We start from the raw sequence: 18849 nt of genomic DNA on the forward strand, positions 1-18849 counted from the left end.
TCCGGGATCACACCCTGGGCTGAAAGCAGGAGCCAAACCGCTGAGCCACCCAGGCATCCCTTAAGTTTCTATTAAGAGAAAACTTTGGGGATCCCTGGGTGGTGCAGCGGTTTGGCTCCTGCCTTTGGCCCAGGGTGTGATCCTGGAGTCCCGGGATCGAGTCCCACGTCGGGCTCCCGGCATGGAGCCTGCTTCTCCCTCTGCCTAAGTCTCTGCCTCTCTCTCTCTCTGTGTGACTATCATAAATAAAAAAAAAAAAGAGAGAAAACTTTGTTGAGTTTTATCAAATAAGTTGGGAAATCTGGATCAAGGAGTTATTGAAGGATAGTATAATTTGTTTAAAATGGGCTTTAGACAAGTTATAACATTTAAGGAGACCAACTATCACAGGAGAAATAGGGAAAAAAAGCAGAAACCTCCTGTCCAAAATAGCAGCAAGTCCACATGGGGAATTTTTACCAAATCCTTAGGGCCAGTGAATCCAGGGCATAGAAAATGAAGGAAGGTTTCGAATTTCTTGAATGAGCCAGCACAGTCATGATACCTAATAAATATGCCCCAAAGAAAAGTACACGCCATTCTCATGATGGTCAAGGCAAAAACCCTAACTGAAGTATGGCATGACATTAGGACAGAGATCGTCAGTCCTAGGGTGAGGCCATTCCCAGAGCTGTGGCCATCAGCCCTCGGTGAGAAGGGGGACATTCTGGCCATAAGACAAACGTGCTCAGGGCTGGAGCACTCACTCAATTGCAGTTTGGAAGGAACCAGTCCTGTCTTGGGAGGGTTCGTTTCCAGGGCTGGCTTGGAGAAGACCTAGGTTTGTGGGGGGGTCAGCTCCACTTTAGAGGTGAGGATTTCCAAAGCTGGGGAGTCGTTCCTACTCCAGATGGCTGGTCCAAACGTACTGAGGCTTAGGTTCAAGGTCACACAAAGACCCGATTCGCAGGTTCACACCGAGCTGCGGAATCCGAAGGCTTCTCAAAAGGCATTGCTGCTTCTAGAGCCTGTGGGCAACCAGGAAGCATTTCAGCCTAGCAGAAGGAGAAAGGGAGGGGGTAGGAAAAGTGCACTAGACATATTGGAGACTTTGCTAGAGGCAGGTAACAACTAGGAAGAGATGGTCAGGGCACGAACCAAGGATGTGTACAACCCTAGGGAGCACGCCCTTCCCAGAGGCAGGAAGATGCGCAGTGACTGGGAAGCACTGGGAAGCGGTGAGACTGGATTCTCAGTGGAAGGAACTTTGGTTCAGACACACAGGCAATGGCTCGCCCCAGCAGGAGCGTGAGGTCTCATTGGTCACAATTCTAGAGGCTGGAGGTCTACGATCAAAGTGCACGTTTGGTTCTTGGGGAAAGGGCCCACTTCCTGGGGGTGTAGACGGCTGCGATCTTGCTCCCTGATGGAGAGAGAGAGCTCTGGTCTCTTTCTCTTCACGTAAGCATCCAGATCCCATCTTGGAGGCCCCGTCCTCGTGATGTAACCTCAACCTCACTGCCTCTGAAAGACGCCACCTCCTCCTACCGTCACACTGGGAGTTAGGGCTTCAACACAGGAATTTGGGGACACACAAACATGTAGCCTATGAGTGAGAAAAGAATCACACTTGTCAGGGGCTCTGAAAACCTTTGGACGCCGCCTTTTCAGGAGCCTGAGGGAGAAGTAGGAAGCAGGGGCTGGCTCGGCTGCTGCCTGGGGGCCAGGTGTGGGGGCCGAAGCCCCAGGGAGGTTTCCAGCAGGGACACAGGGCCAAGGGTAGCAGGGTAGTGAGAGAGGACAAGATTTTTTTTTTTTTTTTTTTTAAAGATTTTATTTATTTATTCATGATAGTCACAGAGAGAGAGAGAGAGAGAGAGGCAGAGACATAGGCAGAGGGAGAAGCAGGCTCCAGGCAGGGAGCCTGATGTGGGATTCGATCCCGGGTCTCCAGGATCGCGCCCTGGGCCAAAGGCAGGCGCCAAACCGCTGCGCCACCCAGGGATCCCGAGAGAGGACAAGATTTTAACCTCTTCTCTCTTAGGAACCACGGGGTGGGTGGGGAGGGGCATCCATACTAGAGTCTGAGAAAGTTTCCACCTGAATCACTGTGCGAAATGCTGCATTTTGCCCTTAAAAGGAAAATATGCTAATGATCTACTTTTTTTTTTTTTTGTCAAAGTTTCTAGAGTAGTGTCCACTGGTCTTTTGTTACCGCACATATAAACCGGGCAGGGGAGGGGAGGGACTGGCTTTTATTTGGGTAACGCTTTTTTTTCTTTTAAGATTTTATTTATTTATTCACTAGAGACACAGAGGGAGAGGCAGGCTCCCCGTGGGGAACCCAACGTGGGACTCGATCCTGGGACTCCAGGATCACGCCCTGAGCTGAAGGCAGATGCTCAACCACTGAGCCCCCCAGGAGTCCTGAGAAAACCAAATGTTATTAAGAAAATCATAAAGGGGGCGCCTGGCTGGCTCAGTCAGTAGGCATGTGACTCTTAATCTCAGGGTTATGAGTCTGAGCCCCACGTTGGGTGTAGAGATTACTTTTAATGACTAAATAAGTAAATAAGGAATAGAAAATAAATTTACAGCACTGTATTTATCAAAAAAAAAAGAACCCACGTGTACGTGGACCCCCGCAGTTCAAATCCGTGTTGTTTGAGATCAGGTGTATTAGCTCTTTTCCAGGGGACCCCTCATGAGGTGAAATGACTTTGTCATGAGCACAGTTAGCAGGTGGCACAGCCAGGAGGGGAGCATACACACCTGACTGCAAAGTGGGTGCTCCGTCTCAGTGGCACCAAGGGGAGAGGGAGGCTTGGCCAAGCTTTCAGGCCCACTCACGATGTGGTTCCTGGAAAACAGGAGGGGAAGTCGTTGATGAGACAGGATATGTTCATTGAACACTGAAGAAAGAACATGGCCTTATACCGAGTGCCTCTGATAGCGTCCGGCTCTCCCGCAAGCTGAGTGGGGAAGGGTCCTGAGAACAAAGACAGAGCCTGGGCTGGGTCTCTCCACCCCCAATCAAAGCAGGAGTGGGTGTGCAAAAGCCTGGGGCCTGCGGTGTAGACCCTCAGGACCCTCGGAGGGGAATCTGCTGTCTTCCAAGCCTCTATGTGCCACTCTGGTTTGTGGGCTGCGCGCTACACCCCCCCTTCTGCTTGGATCCTGCACATTGCCCAATCACTGCAACACGCATTGACAAGACAGCGTTGTGGTTTAAAGGCCACAGACATAATCCCCTCCCCTGGTTGAGAGTTTTCTAGTTTAATTCCAGGAGGAAATCTTTTTTTCCCTCATTGTCGAGTGTATTAGAAACTTCATTCTTCCTCCCGCTTCCTGTCAAAGGAAGCCAGTGTTACCTTTATTTCACAAACTGAGAATCAGAGGCTTCATGGGATGGAGGAGTACAGCTGGGGCCATGCAGCCAGCAGGCAGGATAAACGAATCATGGAGATTGGGAAGAGGGACGACACAAGAGGCTTGTGTTAGGGTGGAAGGTAGGGGCAGGGTTGGGAGGGCAGTCCAGGCTGGGGAGCAAACGTACCCAGTGACACCTGGTTTTTCTCCAGCAGTGCTCAGCAGGCAGGAGGGCAGAAAGTGGATGGTAGAGGAAACCTGCAGGGCAGGTGTTCTAGAAAGACAGGAGACAAGGGAGATGTTGGGCTGGCAGGGAATGCAGTAGCACACGGGACAAGAGAGATGGGGGAGGCCAAGACATGAGGAAATGGGGTGCTGGGTACACCAGAGGGAAACCAGCTGGTAAAATGGAAGTTTGATTGGAATTTTAATTTGATCAAAAATAATAATTCCTGGGGGGTGCCTGGGTAGTGCAGCTGGTTAAGCACCCCAATCTTGGTTTCTGCTCTGGTCATGATCTCGGGGTTGTGAGATGGAGCCCTGCATGGAGGGGGCTCCACGATGGGCAGGGAGTCTGCTTGAGGATTCTCTCCCTCTCCGCTCCCTCAACTTGAGCGCATGTGCATGTGGGCTTGCTCTCTCCTGCTCTCTCTTTCTCTCTAAAAAACATTAAAATAATAATAATCCCAGGGACTGGGTGTGTAGTGATCCTTTTGATCTACCACGGAGGGTGGTTTCTGTTGAAGCTTATATACCTCTAAGCAGTTTTGCCCATTTTGTAGAATTTTTTTCCCCCATACATTTTTTCCCCTCAAATCTCTACAGCGATTTCTGCTCTGCAAAATTTGTAACAGCAAAAATATAGAAACAAACTACATAGTCAATAATGAAGACTCAATAAATTCAATTATGTGGGGTGAAAATTTATATGGAAGGATCCCATTTTTGTCTTAAAAATAAGTATATTTGGAGAAAGCATCTAAGGGTTATTTGCCAATTTGAGTTTCTCCAGATATGCAGGGTCACAGCAGTTTGTTCTTTCTTTCTTTCTTTCTTTCTTTCTTTCTTTCTTTCTTTCTTTCTTTCTTTATTCTTTCTTTCTTTCTTTTTTCTTTTTCTCTTTCTCTCTTTTCATCTTCCTTTGCCATTTAAAATCTTTAATCAAATTTCATCAAAGATTACCAGCCATATTACATGCCACGATTAGCTTTCTATAAACAACTTTGCTTTCTGTGTACAAATCAATGTGCCAATGAAATAAAAGATAAAACCATGAGAGACTCCTAACTCTGGGAAAAGAACAAGGGGTAGTGGAAGGGGAGGTGGGTGGGGGGACGGGGTGACTGGGCGACGGGCACTGAGGGGGCACTTGACAGGATGAGCACTGGGGGTTATATTATATGTTGGTAAATCAAATTCCAATAAAAATATATTTTAAAAAGAAAAAGAAAAAATAAAAAGAATGATAGACGCGCGCGCGCGCACACACACACACACGCACACACACACAAGAACCTACCACTTCAGTTACACTCTCTGCCTTTAATCTACTTCTGCTTTTTCTCTCTGTTTTGTTGGTGGTGGTGGTTTATTTTGTTTCATCCTTACAACTACCTTTAATCTAAACATCTTTTGTGGGAGGATGTTTTTCCAGAGCAAGTGAAGAGAAAATATTCAAACTAGAACATTCAACGCCCCATGGAAAGTCATGCCCATGAATCTGGTTGGCTTGGTGAAGAACAAAGCTGAGGATGAGGGAAATCATTGCAGCTGGATAGAAAAGGCTTAGCCCTTACTTCCTGAAATGTTTGTTCTGCATATTTGGCTCTCAATAAGTGTATGTTGCATTGGATTTCCCTTCAATCAATCAATCAATCAATCAATCTGTATTCTAGGCAAAGAACTATACTAACCTTGTTCCAAACTTTATTCCCAGGTTTCTTTAGCATAGTTAGCTGCAAAGAATGTATTGTGAAGAAGCAAAAATTGGAAAGAGCTGCAGTGTCTCAGGGGCTTGGGCTTAAAAATATCAGAGATCTAGATTTCATCAGATCCATGAACAAAATTTTAAAAAGCAGTCATAACATAAAACAGCAGCTCCCAGTAACTTCTTCACGTTTTATCTTCTTCAGAAGTTGCGTCAATTCAGTTTGCTCCATTCTTGGAAGCTTCATCAAAATTCTCCACAAGATCTGGAACTCCATCCTCCTCCTCCTCGTCTCCAGTAGCAAGTGGTGCTTTTCCATCCATGGATTGTTTGGGCAGAGCTTCAGCGAAACTTCTGAGACCAGTCGGACCATCTGTACCAAGATGGTTTGAGATACTGGGTAGCATTTCTCAGGGTGGCCTGAGATGGTGAAAGTGTTCTCAGCCAGCGATGCCTCAACGTTAGCGTTGTTACCTTGGGTCACTGTCCCTTGGTTTGTGAACATATTCACCTCTTCAATACCAGAGATACTGTGTAACCCTACCTTCTTTAAGGGGAACTGAAGTTTTTCATCACCCACTGTAGCCAGTTCTGTGAACCACCTTCTTTTGGGGAGCAGTTCCTTTCCCAACACTGAGCACTTGTGCTTGCAGTTTGGCAAGTTTCTCCTGGTTCAGGGTAGTTTCTTTCATCTTGGTGGAGAGGAAATGGGATAGGGTGGCGGGGTGGGGAGGAGGGTTGGAGCTCCGGGTTCTCAGGGTGGACCCCCCTGAGATTAGGTGCACAGACGTGGGGATGTAAAATCAGTTCTTTATATTTTTTGCTAGTTTGTATGTTTTCCCAGTAAAAGATTTTACAGGTTTGTAGGACTTTCTGAGTTTAAAAACCATTTAAAAATATTTTTTATATATTTATTTATTTGAGAGAGATAGAAAGAGATCGCGCAGGGGGAGGAGCAGAGGAAGAGGGATAAGCAGACTCCTCACTGAGCAGGGAGCCCGAGGTGGGGCTGAGATCATGACCTGAGCCGAAACCAAGAATCAGGCGTTTAACAGCCTGGACCACCCAGGCAACCCTAAAAAAGCAATTTTAAATTCATTTTCTACCCACAGTTGTCCATTCTGCTTGTTTGACCAGATTTTCCAAAAACTTTTAATTGGGTTGATTAGTTGAAAACTAACCTTTTCAATAAGAAATTTACTATTTATTTATTTATTTGTAAATATTTTATATATTTATTCAAGAGAGACACACAGAGAGAGGCAAAGACACAGGCAGAGGGAGAAGCAGGTTCCCCACAGCGAGCCTGATGGGGGACTCGATCCCGGGACCCTGGAATCATGACCTGAGCTGAGGGCAGATGCTCAACCACTGAGCCACCCAGATGCCCCAAGAAATTTATTTTTTAAAAAAACATAGTTTTTGTGCATGTTTTATAACTTTCATGTGGATTTTTTTTTTGATACATATGCATTCATCTAAAACAGTCAATAAAACTATGACCTGTCAGGGTGCCTGGGTGGTTAAATCAGTTTATCTTTCGATTCTTGATTTTGGCTCAGGTCATGATCTCAGGGTTGTGGGATCAAGCTCCCCTCGTGTTCTATGCTCAGCATAGAGTCTGTTTGTCCTTCTCTTCCTCTCCTTCTCTCTCCCTCTCTCTAGCTCTAAAATAAATATAAATAAATACATTAAATAAATAAATAAATAAATAAATAAATAAAATCTTTAAAACAACAACAACAACCCAACTGTGAACTGTCGTTATCAGTTTCCAGCACTGAGTTTCCCACTCTTCAAGCAGCCAGAGCAAGAGCTTGATCTGTGAGCAAATGACTCCGTGGGGGTCTGTTATCTTTTCCATCATGTCGCTTGGTGCCATCCCCACAGTGCGTGGGCGGGAGCAAGGCTTGCTCCAGAACTTTGATCATGAGTACAGCTTTGACTGACAACCTTAATGTGGTCCTCAATGTGTGATCAGGTCATCAAAACCAGATCAGTGGCTTACGTGGCAGGATCGGGAAATGAATTTATCTGTGATCAGAGGGTTTCGAGGGATTAGTAACCCTTTCAAGTTATGCTCTTCCTCCGTGGAGAAAAGCAGTGCACAGAGGAGTGATGACAGCCCAGCACAGAGGTCAGACATCCACAGAACCATAGAGAGCCAGTCCTGACCTATGCTGGGAATTTTAACATAAATCATCTTTCTTTGATCTTGAAATACCGCTTGAGATGGGTGTTATGATGAACCTCCCAAAGAGGTCAAGTAATGTGCTCAAGTTATACAGTTAGTAGCTGGCTGCACTGTGGTGAGAGACCAGGTCTGTAGGACTCTGTTAGCATGCTTTTTATTAGAGCAAGCTGCCTCCTGACCAGGAGGCAATTTAACGAAGAACTGGACAGTGATGCTACACCAGATATGCCTCCGGTACTCTACAGTTTGTTACTCTACAGTTTAATCTCCACATTCCATTGGAACTTTCCCATTCTTCCCACTCTGACAGATGATGCCATTTATCAAGCGCTTTGTATGTAGGAGGCTCTGGGCTGAGTGATTTGCATATATCATCTAAATTTATTCTTCATAAGAGCCCTAGAAGGTCGCTATCATCAACCCCATTTACAGATGAAGAAATGGGAGCTGAGAGAAATTATTTGCCCGAGGTTCTAAATATAGGAACCCAGAGCTCCCTGATTCCAGAATCTGTTCTCTGAACCTCTATGCCTTACTCCACTAATCAAACATGCACAGAGCTCAAACTCACTCCAACATACCATGTCCATATAGAGAAAAATATTTTTAAGTCTGAGGTAACATTTTATTTCTAACTCTGCAGTAGGACTTAAAATTCTTGGATGCCTCCTTAGATTTTATTAAATCCCATCTTGGAATTTCTGAGCCCAGTTTCTTAGAAACTCATCCGAGATCAGTATTATGGTTCAGAAACTAGGAACTTTACCTAACTTTGAACATCAAAGCCAAGGCTGAATGAGCCCTCCAGTTTTAAAGGGAAAGGTGGAGTTGGCACTGCTTTTTGTCTTCTCAGATGTTTACCTAAAGCCGCAGATAGGATCAGAAGTAGAAGCAGAAGCTCCATCTTTAAGAAGAATGTATCTCTCTGACTCTGGACTCTGGGCAAGGGTTGCCAGATGGCAGGGAAAGAAAAACTGCACAAGATAAAGCTCCCTGCTGCCCAGTATGTCAAAAGAACACAGCTCTCGAGAGTAAGTGGCTTACACCAGTGAGTAACCCCAATATTTCTTTGTTTGAACCAGTAGAAATGAAATGCAGGAGCAGCAGAGGAAGTGGGGTGGCTGAGGAAAAGCCCTCTTGGAGGAAGCTTTCTGTAACTGAGGCAGGGTGGAGGGAAGAAACCACAACTGTGACTATCCTTGCAGCTGCCGACTGAGAGAAATAAAGTCAAAGAAAAGAACAGGCTCCAACGCGTACTCTCCATGCCTCAGAAGTTCTGCTACTCTGGACCATGACCCCAGCATCTTCCCTACCTGGGCCCCCTGCAAATGCCTTGTTTAAAAAGGACTCGACTCATCGAAATTTCGATAAAAATGGAAAATGTTCCCAGCACAGATCAATATAAAGTTAAACCAAGAAAAAAGGGAAGAAAAAATTACCCACAATAAATATTGTGACATCACAGGCGAGTCCTGGGACCAAATATATTACCATGAATTTTTAAAGCGTAACAAAGCACTGACCTCTGTAAATAAGAACCCAGAGCAGAGATTTCAGGGAAGATAGGATGGGGAAACGAGATATGAAACCTAGGCTGCTTGTGCTCAGGAAATTAGTGCAAAGGTTTCAGTGGAAATGGGACATCTGATAATAGGCCCAGCTGAAAACACAGCAAGCTGAGAAAAGGTAGCCAACCTGAGTGGATGCTAATGGAGTTGCAATTCTAATGTGCTCTCTGGGCGGATAGGAGTGGGACACCAGTGGAAGGGAATGTACTAGTTGCCGTGAGGGAGCAGGTGCTTGAGAAGTTCCAGGAAATAGGAGCTGTAACCACAGAGAGATGGGTGTGTCTAAGCCCATTTGAGCTACCAGCACAAAATACCCTACACTACTGCCTTACAGAGAACAGGAATTTATTTCCTATAGCTCTGGAGATTTCTAAGTCCAGGGTCAAGGTGCTGGCAGATTCGGAGTCTGATGGGGCCACTTCCTGGTTCATAGATGGCCATCTTCTCACTGGGTTCTCTCACGCAGAAGGGGTGAGTTTAGCTTTCTGGGGTCTTCTTTATGAGGACACTATCTCATTCATGAGGGCTCCACCCTTGTGACTCAGTCACCTCCTGAAGGCCCCACCTCCTAATATCATCACCTTTGGGGTTAGGATTCTAACATACGAATTTGGGGGTATGGAGGATACAAATCTCCAGACCATAGCAAATGGCTATTCCTGGGTTCCATTGATATTTTACAAAAAACAAATAAAAGTCCGGGGCATTTAATAAAGCCAAGCTTGAAAGCCAGGGAAATTCCCCACTAGCTTACAAAGGGGCTCTCCTTGTCTTCTGGTGACTAAGAGCGGGCACCTGGCTCTATTACAGGGCCCCCCATTGCTGTGAGGAAGCCTAGCTGGGCAGCCAGCAAGGGTACTACTCAGTTTGTACAATCAGAAAAAATGAAGGATGATTGACCAGGTGGCTGAGTGAAGTTTGTCCTCATAACAATTCATCATCCCTTGCCCAATTGCCAGACCTGAGCCACTTAGCCGACCCAGAACCCATCAACAGACGAGGAGGCTCATTCCTCAGGAAGAAGAGGACGCCTCTGCAAGTACACATAATAATAACTCTCCTGGGGATCCCTGGGTGGCGCAGCGGTTTGGCGCCTGCCTTTGGCCCAGGGCGCAATCCTGGAGACCCGGGATCGAATCCCACGTCGGGCTCCCGGTGCATGGAGCCTGCTTCTCCCTCTGCCTGTGTCTCTGCCTCTCTCTCTCTCTCTCTCTCTCCTGTGACTATCATAAATAAATAAAAATAAAAAAAAATAATTCTCCTGTCCTTCACCCAAGCGACCTGTGGCCCTTTTTAAAGCAACTGTACTAAGGAAAGAGAAATAACAAAAAACAAAACAAAACAAAACAAAACAACAATGTGACAATTGCTGTTGACGTGGATACCTGGATACCTGAAGGGTTACTACGGCTCCCTTGTGCAAGCTGGGGTATAAGAGAACAGACAATAAATGGAGTCCTGGCCAAAGTCCTCCTACATGGACCCACCTAGTGACACATTTTCCCAGTTTCTGAATGTGCAATTGACATTGACGTACTTCAGAACTGGCACAGTCTCCACCTTGGTTCCTTGGCCTATGCATAAGGGCAAGTATAGTGGGAAAGGTGGAAAGAATTTTCTGAAGCTCCCTCCTCTGGGGTCAAGATAGAATATAATACCATGCCCCAGAGAATGGGAAGGACAGCAAAGATGAGTGCCACGTTTAAGGATCTAAAGCAGGAGTTGATGAATATTTTTGGCTTTGCAGGCCATACGGTCTCTATCTAGCACAACCATTTGTCTTTGCTATAGTAGCACAAAGCAGCTTGGAAAATATGTCAACGAAATAATGTTTCTGAGTTTGAATAATGATTTACTTATAGACACTGAAACTTGTGTATCATATAATTTCCATGTGTCATAAAATATTATTCTTTTGATTTTTCCCCCAGCCATTTAAAAATGTAAAAACCATTCTTCTTCCTCTCTCTCTGCTATTTGCACTCTCTCTCTCTAAAAATAAATAAATAAAATCTTTTAAAAAAATAAATAAAAACCATTCTTAGCTTGCAGGGTGTACAAAACAGGCGGTAGGTCAGATTCTGCCCATAGGCCAAAATTTGGGGACCGCTGATCTAAATGATGCAGAGCAGTGGTCCTCATCATATTTCTATTAAATTCACCAGTCCGACTTCTGAAAACATCATACAGAGCCTGAAGAATAATAGTAAACTACCGTAAAGTCAACCGCATATAAGTTCCAGTTGCTGCTACCACAGTAAATATGGGATTTTTGCCAGAGCAGATTAAGGTGGCCTCAGGTACATAGCATGTGGCATTATGATTCGGCCAATGGGTTCTTTTCCATTCCAATCAGAACTAGTTATAGGAGACAACAATCTACATTCACAGTTTTGCCCTAGGGCCATGTTAACTCTCCCGCTTTCTGTTATAATTCATGGAGAGATCTGGATGGTTGAGACATCCTGCAGAACATCACATGGATATTTTGCTCATCAGGCCAGATGAGCAAGAAATGGCTAGCTTGCTGGAAGCCTTTGTAAGACACGTGAGCCACAGAGAGTGGGAGATAAACCCTAAAAATATTCTGGGGCATTCTATAGGTTTGGATGAATGTATAAGAACATCTATCTACCATTATGGTATCATACAGAGTGGGTTCACTGCCCTAAGGATCCTCTGTACCCTGCCGGTTTCATCCTGTTCCCCACCCCAACACCTGGCAACCACTGATGGTCCATTCGTTGCGCCTTTTCCAGAATGTTGTATTCCCAGAATCATACAGGATGGAGCCTTTTCATATTGGCCTTTTTCATTTAGTAATATGCATGTATAGGTTCTTCTATGTCTCTTCATGACTTATTAGCTCATTTCTTTTTAGTGCTGAATAATATATTCCATCGTCTGGATGCACTGCAGTTTGTCCATCTACCTATTGGAGAACATTTTTTTTGGTGGCTTCTAAGTTTTGGTGATTATGAATGAAGCTGCTATAAATATATTTTGTGTGCAGGTATTTGTGTGCACTTAGCTTTTCAACTCTTGTGGGTAATACCAAGGAATGCAATTGCTGCTTTGTATGACAAAAGTATACCTACATTTGTAAGTGTGGGTTTTGGCAGGCTGTGTCTTCCAAGGACGCGGTCCATTTTATCTAGGCTATAAAATTTGTGGGCATAGATTTTTTAATAGTACTCCTTTATCATCTGTTTAATGTTCATGTTGGTAGTCGTGTCTCCTTTCATTTCTGATATTAATATTTTTTTATCTTCTCTCTTTCTTTCTTAGTCTGGTTAGAGGCTTATTGATTTTATTGATCTTTTCAAAGAACCGTCTTTTGGTTTCACTGATTTCCTGTTTTCAACTTCATTGATTTCTGCTCTAATTCTTATCATTTTTTTTCCTTTCTGCTTATGTTAGTCTTAAGTCGCTCTTCTTTCTCGAGCGAAACTCTTACGTTTCGAAGGACTGCTTTCTTTGCATTTGCATTCCACAAATTTTGATAGGTTGTGTTTTCATTTTTATTTGGTTCAAAATATTTTGAAATTCCTCCTTTCAGCTATGTGCCATTTAGAAGTGTGTGGTTTAATCTCCACATATTTCGGGGAATTTCCAGTTATCTTTCTGTTATTGGTTTCTAGCTTAATTCCATTGTGGTGTAAGAGCAGCATTGTATGATTTCTTCTTTTTTTTTTTAATTTGCTAAGATGTATTTTATGCCTATCACATGATCTAACTTGAATGTTTTGTGTTAAGCTTGAGAAAATGGGTATTCTGCTCATGTTGAATGGTCTACATTACACCCAATTAATTGAAAGTGTTGCTAAGTTCAGCTGGGTGCCTGCTGAATTGGTCGATTTCTGAGAAAGGGGTGTGGAAGTCTATAACTGTCATAGTGGTTTCATCTATAAACCTTGTAGTTCTATTAATTTTTGGCTCACAGAGTTATGATGCTATGCTGTTGTTAGGGGCATACACGATAAAAATTGTTACATCTTCTTGAAGAATGGCCTCTTTCTCACCGTGTAATGCCTTTCTTTATGCTGATAACTTTCCTTACTTTGGAGTCTGCTCTGTCTGAATTAATACAGCTACTCCTGCTTTCTTTCGAATAGTGTTAGTGCATTTTTCTCCATCCATTGACTTCCAATCTGTATGTGTCCTTATATTTAAAGTGGGTTTCTGGGTGTTACGCTTTATGTTGACAAATTGAACTCCAATAAAAAAATAAAATAAAATAATGAAAAAATGAAAAAAAATAAATTCCATTAAAGTGACTAATTTGACAGCATATTTCACTGCTGTATAACTGATAAATAATTTGATGTAGTAATAGATGCTCCACCAATAATTGTTGAATAATAAAGAAATTAGTGATCAAGGTGAAAAAAATAAAGTGGGTTTCTTATAGGCAATATGAAGTTGGAAGACTTGATCTAATTTTTAAAACTTCAAAGACAGAGGTATCAGAAATATCTAGGAAGTAATAGAAGAGAGCTGAGTACTCTCACTTTTGAGTGCTCCTGGTGGGCAGGCAGTGAGTCCTTAAATTGCTTCTGGCGCTATTCAAATGGCCTGTACTGTTATTGCCATTTGAAGACAACGTGCACACATTACAACTATCCAGGATTTCATCATCATCAGTAGTACCTTATTTGCACTGTGTACATGACTCAGCTCTGGGCTGAATACAGAGAGGGAACTTGCAAGTGGATATAATGTATACAAAGGGGACAAAGGGATAGAGGAAGCCCAGGTGCATCACAAGGGTCACTGAGGTGGATATGCCATGACACACACAATACACCAAAATATACTCCAGACAGACTTCAGAGTTGCAGGAATGGGAACTAGCTGTGCTTTCATTTACTTTTCTGTCAAAAGAAAAGCCATATTTAGGTCAGTCAAAGTGAAGTTCTAAGGAGAACTGTGTCTAATTTAGGAAATACCACCATTTCAGATCATAACCTTGATGACCGTAAGACCTCTTCTACTTATAAGGATCTGCTTCTCTTTCCTTTTAAGGGACACAAAATGAGAGAAGGATCTATAAGAGAGACATTTGGAACGTAGGAGGATAAAGGCAAGGCCAACTAGTGGCCAGGCTACCTCCAGATGATTCCTCCAGTACCATCTGTAACCATCCTCATGCACAAAGGAGGCATGTGTTTTGGGCGGATAAAGCACTCTCCTCGGATAACAAAGTCTTGTTCTGTGGGGTCCCTTTAGGAAACTCTGAAGAGGGTCTTCCTTCTGGTACCACACTCTTTCAACAAGCAACCAAAAATTTATCAGACTGAATTTTTAAAAAATTCCATTCAAGTGAATTCCACTCAATTCTTACCCACACATTATCTTCATTGGGCACATGTTCCCAGGTTTCCCAGAGATTCATGGCAATTATGATGGTTTTACTTCTATGGGGGCTTGCATTCCCTTGTTAATATTCATTTCAAAAAGTAATTTATTTCCCTGCTCTAGGGATTTGTGTACTGGCCACATGCATACTATTTAGTATCTTACATAAAAATGTCTTTTGCAATAAAGATTTCAAGAAATTATCGCCTATTATATCTTGTATGTTTAATTACAAACTTGATGATAGATTATTGATTCTTTTCAGTGGTGTATTAATGATTTAAATTCTTTTTCTAGTCTAATAACTCCAAATAATGATTCCCCCTGTTACACTCTCATATTCTAAAGTGCATATTCTTAAGTCAGAGGATTGTTTCCAACAGCGAGCATGAAAATCAAGATGCAAAGTACAGAGGACACATTCAGGTGTGGTTAGAAAAATTATGAAAAAAAAAAGGAAAAAAATGATGAAGATGGTCTTGGGGAAAATGAAAAACCTTTTCTTCTGTTTCCCCAACCTCCTACCTTCTGCTACATTTCAAGGTAAGGTGACAGCTCTGAATAAACAGCGCAAACTGTATTTTCCCCATCATGTGAAAAGACCACAAGCATTAAAGAGGATGTCTTTATCAAAATATCTGTAATTGTGACCTTCAGAGAAACAGAACAAGAAGTACTGGTGAATTTCTTGTTTTTTTCATGGGTATCCCTCCTCCCTTCCTTTCATTTCCTTCATATCTAAGACTTCTTCCTGAAGCAAAAACATAGTTTCTATTACCAAAAAAAGTTGAAAAACAGAATTTAATCCATGTCCATCCACTGACTTCTCTCTTCTGTGATGGTTGGTCTTCCCTGCTCTAAGAAGAGACATTTTGTTTGCTGGACCTGAATATTATCCTAGAGAGAGAGAGAGAAAAAAAAAAGCAAATCTGAACCATATTTTTCAAACCTGATTGGGGTCATTCTCCTGTCAAAGGCCACAAATGACTCCTACACAACTCTGCTTTCTCATGTGAGAGAAGGGAATGAAATTGAACAGTCGTTACAGAGTCATACAGTCAGAGGGCTGAAAGAAACTATAGGCCCCATCGCCATATTCAATGCTTGGATCTTTTCTATGGTACCCACAACATCGAGATTTCACGGTGCTAATCAATTTACTCTCTTTCCCCTCCGGGTTCTGAACCTGTTGAGAAATAAAAGAAGTGTGATTTTGTGACTTAGGGTAAGAAATATATATCTGGTCTTCATCCCTATTTCTGGTATAGAGTTTCTAAAGCCTTTGGAATCTCCTAAGTGATGAGAGTGATCCGTCAATGCTGTTACATTAATGAGGTGTCTTTCTGAAAGCACCTGTTGATGGAGACTGGTAACCAGGGGAACCAACCATGTGATCTGAGGGTGGAAATTTTCAGTTCCCACTCCTCCCCTTGACCTCTAGAGAGAAGAGAGGGCCTGCAGGTTGAATTCAATCACCGATGGCTAATGATTTAACAACCACACCTCTGTAATGGAACTTTCATAAAAACCCAAAAGGACAGGGTTAAGAGAGCTCCCAGTTTGTGAACAGGTGGAGATTCAGGGAGAGGGGCACGCTCAGAGAGCATGTTAGCTCCACGCCCTTTCCCCATACCTTGCTCCGTGCATCTCTTCAATCTGCCTGTTTCTAAGTGTACATCCTTTAATAATAAATTGGTGATCTAGTAAGTAAAATATTTCCCTGGGTCCTGTGAGCCACTCTAGCAAATTAAACAAACTCAAGAAAGGCATCTTTGGAACCTGTGATCTATAGCCAGTCAGTCAGAAGTATAGGTAACAGCCTCGACTTGTAATGGGTATCCTGAGGTGGAGGGGGTTGTCAGAACCTCCAGTTTGTAGCCAGTTGGTCTGAAGTATAGGTAGCAGCCTGGGTTTGTGGTTGGTGTGTACAAGGCAGGGACGGGGGGTGGGGTCAGTCTCGCAGGACTGAACATTTAACCTGCCGGAGCTGACACTATCTCTGGGTTGGCAGGATCAGAATTGAGTTGAATTTGTAGGACACCCACCAGGTATCAGAGAATTGCTTATTGATGGAGAGAACCACCTAGCCCCATGCCCTCTGCATCGAAATTGATGACCAGAACACCTATAAGAAGGAACACAGGGACCAAAATATTAGCTTTACTAAGGTATAACTAGGTTGTAGTGGGTGGTAGGTCTAGGCCTAGGCCTTGTGATACACATGGGGAGGATTGGGTGTGTAAAACAGACTCCTGCCCAACCCTGTGAGGGAGAGGCCTGCCATGTACTGTTGAAGACAACATGCTACCTATTTTACACAGAAATATAGAACATAAACAGCCTCTACTAGACTCTTGACATTTGGCCAATCAGGAAATCATACCGCTCTCTTGAGGAAAAGGCAGTGACGTGGGGAGGAAAGAGAGTAATTTCCACCCAGTACTTCCAGGAGCCAGAAACAATATCCAGAAACTGTCTATACCTGGACAGTAGTGACTTCTAGAAAAATTCTTATGTGCAACAAAAATCCATATTGTTTTTTGCTTCTGCTTTATAGCACTTGTTCTATCTGAGAGTCTTTTTAGAATAAGACTAATTCCTCTTCCATGTAATAGCCCTTAGAAAGCTTTGAGACGTACCTTTAGACAGCATCATAGCTCATCTTCTCAGTTGAGCATTTCATTCAAATGAAAAACCGTTGGTTCACTCAGGCACCGTCTAGGTCTGCATATTAGATGTTTAAAGGTCACAATCATTTACAATGGACAAAAAGTAGACCAAATGGTAAAAAATAACTGAATATGCAAAGAAAACTTACTAAAAATAATAAACTATTATATTGAATGATGAAATACTAAAAATCTCTCATCAAAATCTAGGAATTGGACAGGTATGCCCACTCTTATCACTGTTGTTGATATCACTGTTGTTGATTGTCTTGGGAAATACTGACTACGCAGTCAGATGAGAAAATGAAATAAATGGTATGAATCTAGGAAATAAGACACAATAATTTTAATCTGCCCATGACATCATATCTTGCTAGTGAAATAACCATGACTTGTTAAAGATTTGTGAAACTGCTTTGCAATTTTCTTTATTAGCTCTTGCTGGATTCCAGAAAATGTTACTGTGTTAAGAGATGTTAGGTGTTATCCAACAATCTCTTCCTCTTAAAAATACAAAAAGCTATGTTCATGAACAACAACAACAACGACAACGACAACAACAACAATAACAAAACGAAAGCAAGGAGAATTAGGCTCTCTGTAGTCTCTGTACTATTAACTGTTCATGGCAAAGCTGTTGTGGCTGTACTTTGTCTTTTCTTTCAAATTTCAGCTCCATTTGGATTTTAGCTTTACTATGCTATTAAAAGGACCCGTGGCTCATCTTGCATTCACCGTTGCTTTTACCTTTCTATCATGCACTTTTGAAATCCTAGTTTTTCAGAATCTCATTTAAGTTATTTAATTTCCTCTCTCACTGGCATCATTACTTGCAATTATACTAGCAGAAATGAAATGTCTTGGCTTTCCATCTTTCTCAGGCCATCTTTCTACTCCAAGTCTTATGTTGCCTGATGCTGCCCGCCTTTTTGTGAACTCCTGCAACATTCTTTTCTAAAGGTAAATGTATGTGTCTGATTGCTTCCAGGCTTTCCCTTTATGGTTATCACAAATTCCAGGAAAATAAATAGGAATATGGTTATGCCCCCCCCACTCCAAATTCCTTCTATGTCTACTATTACTCATTTCTTTCTTCTTCTCCATTAGAATAATGTAGAGCCAAGATTCTCTAAGTGTAGTTCCCAGGATAATGCAAATTCTCCAGTCCTTGGACTGGAGATGAGGCCCATCGATCTGTGTTGTAACAAGCCCTCCAGGTGATTCTGATGCATTCTAAAGTTTGCAAATTGCTGACATAAAGGACCTAATTACATCATTTATCTCATTGAGCTTTTCTTTTTTTTGAATTGTGGAAACTCTAAAAGATATTCCTTTATCAGAATTATCTAACTTGGGACACCTGGGTGGCTCAGTGGTTGAGCGCCTTCTTTCAGCCCAGGGTGTGATCCTGGAGTCCCAGGATCGAGTCCCACATCAGGCTCCCTGCATGGAGCCTGCCTCTCTCTCTCTGTGTCTCTCATGAATACATAAATAGAATCTTTATTTTTTATTTTTTTTAGAATCTTTTAAAAAAAAGAATTATCTAAACTCCACATTCTGCAATTTATGTTAGGAATGTGGTTTTCTTAAATCTTCTCTCAAATTACTTCTTGGCTGCTTCTGTTTTCAAGGTGATAAATGTTCATGCAGATCTCTAACCTCTTGACATGTTATACTAGTCCTTCTCATCTCTCCAGAAGCCTGCTTCTTTGAATCAAGCATTTGATTCAATATTATTTTGAATGTTATATTCTAATCCTAAGTACCTATCAGTTGATCTTCAAC

At 42.6% G+C, this 18849-nt stretch overlaps 1 long non-coding RNA gene and 1 pseudogene across 3 annotated transcripts in view; both read right to left on the reverse strand.

Moving 5' to 3' along the window:
* Positions 1–4957: 4957 nt before the first annotated feature.
* LOC144313373 (transcription factor BTF3 pseudogene) lies at positions 4958–5967 on the reverse strand (annotated as a pseudogene).
* A 9039-nt stretch (positions 5968–15006) lies between these two features.
* LOC144313891 (uncharacterized) overlaps positions 15007–18849 on the reverse strand; it is a 74574-nt gene continuing 70731 nt past the window's right edge. For all 3 annotated transcript variants that reach the window (XR_013379543.1, XR_013379542.1, XR_013379541.1), the window contains 2 exons: positions 17035–17119; positions 15007–15292 (listed from right to left, as the gene is read on the reverse strand). This is a non-coding gene — a long non-coding RNA (uncharacterized LOC144313891). The remainder of the gene's footprint in view (positions 15293–17034; positions 17120–18849) is intronic.

This window comes from Canis aureus, chromosome 5 (genome assembly GCF_053574225.1).
Source record: "Canis aureus isolate CA01 chromosome 5, VMU_Caureus_v.1.0, whole genome shotgun sequence".
Classification (NCBI taxonomy): Eukaryota; Metazoa; Chordata; class Mammalia; order Carnivora; family Canidae; genus Canis; species Canis aureus.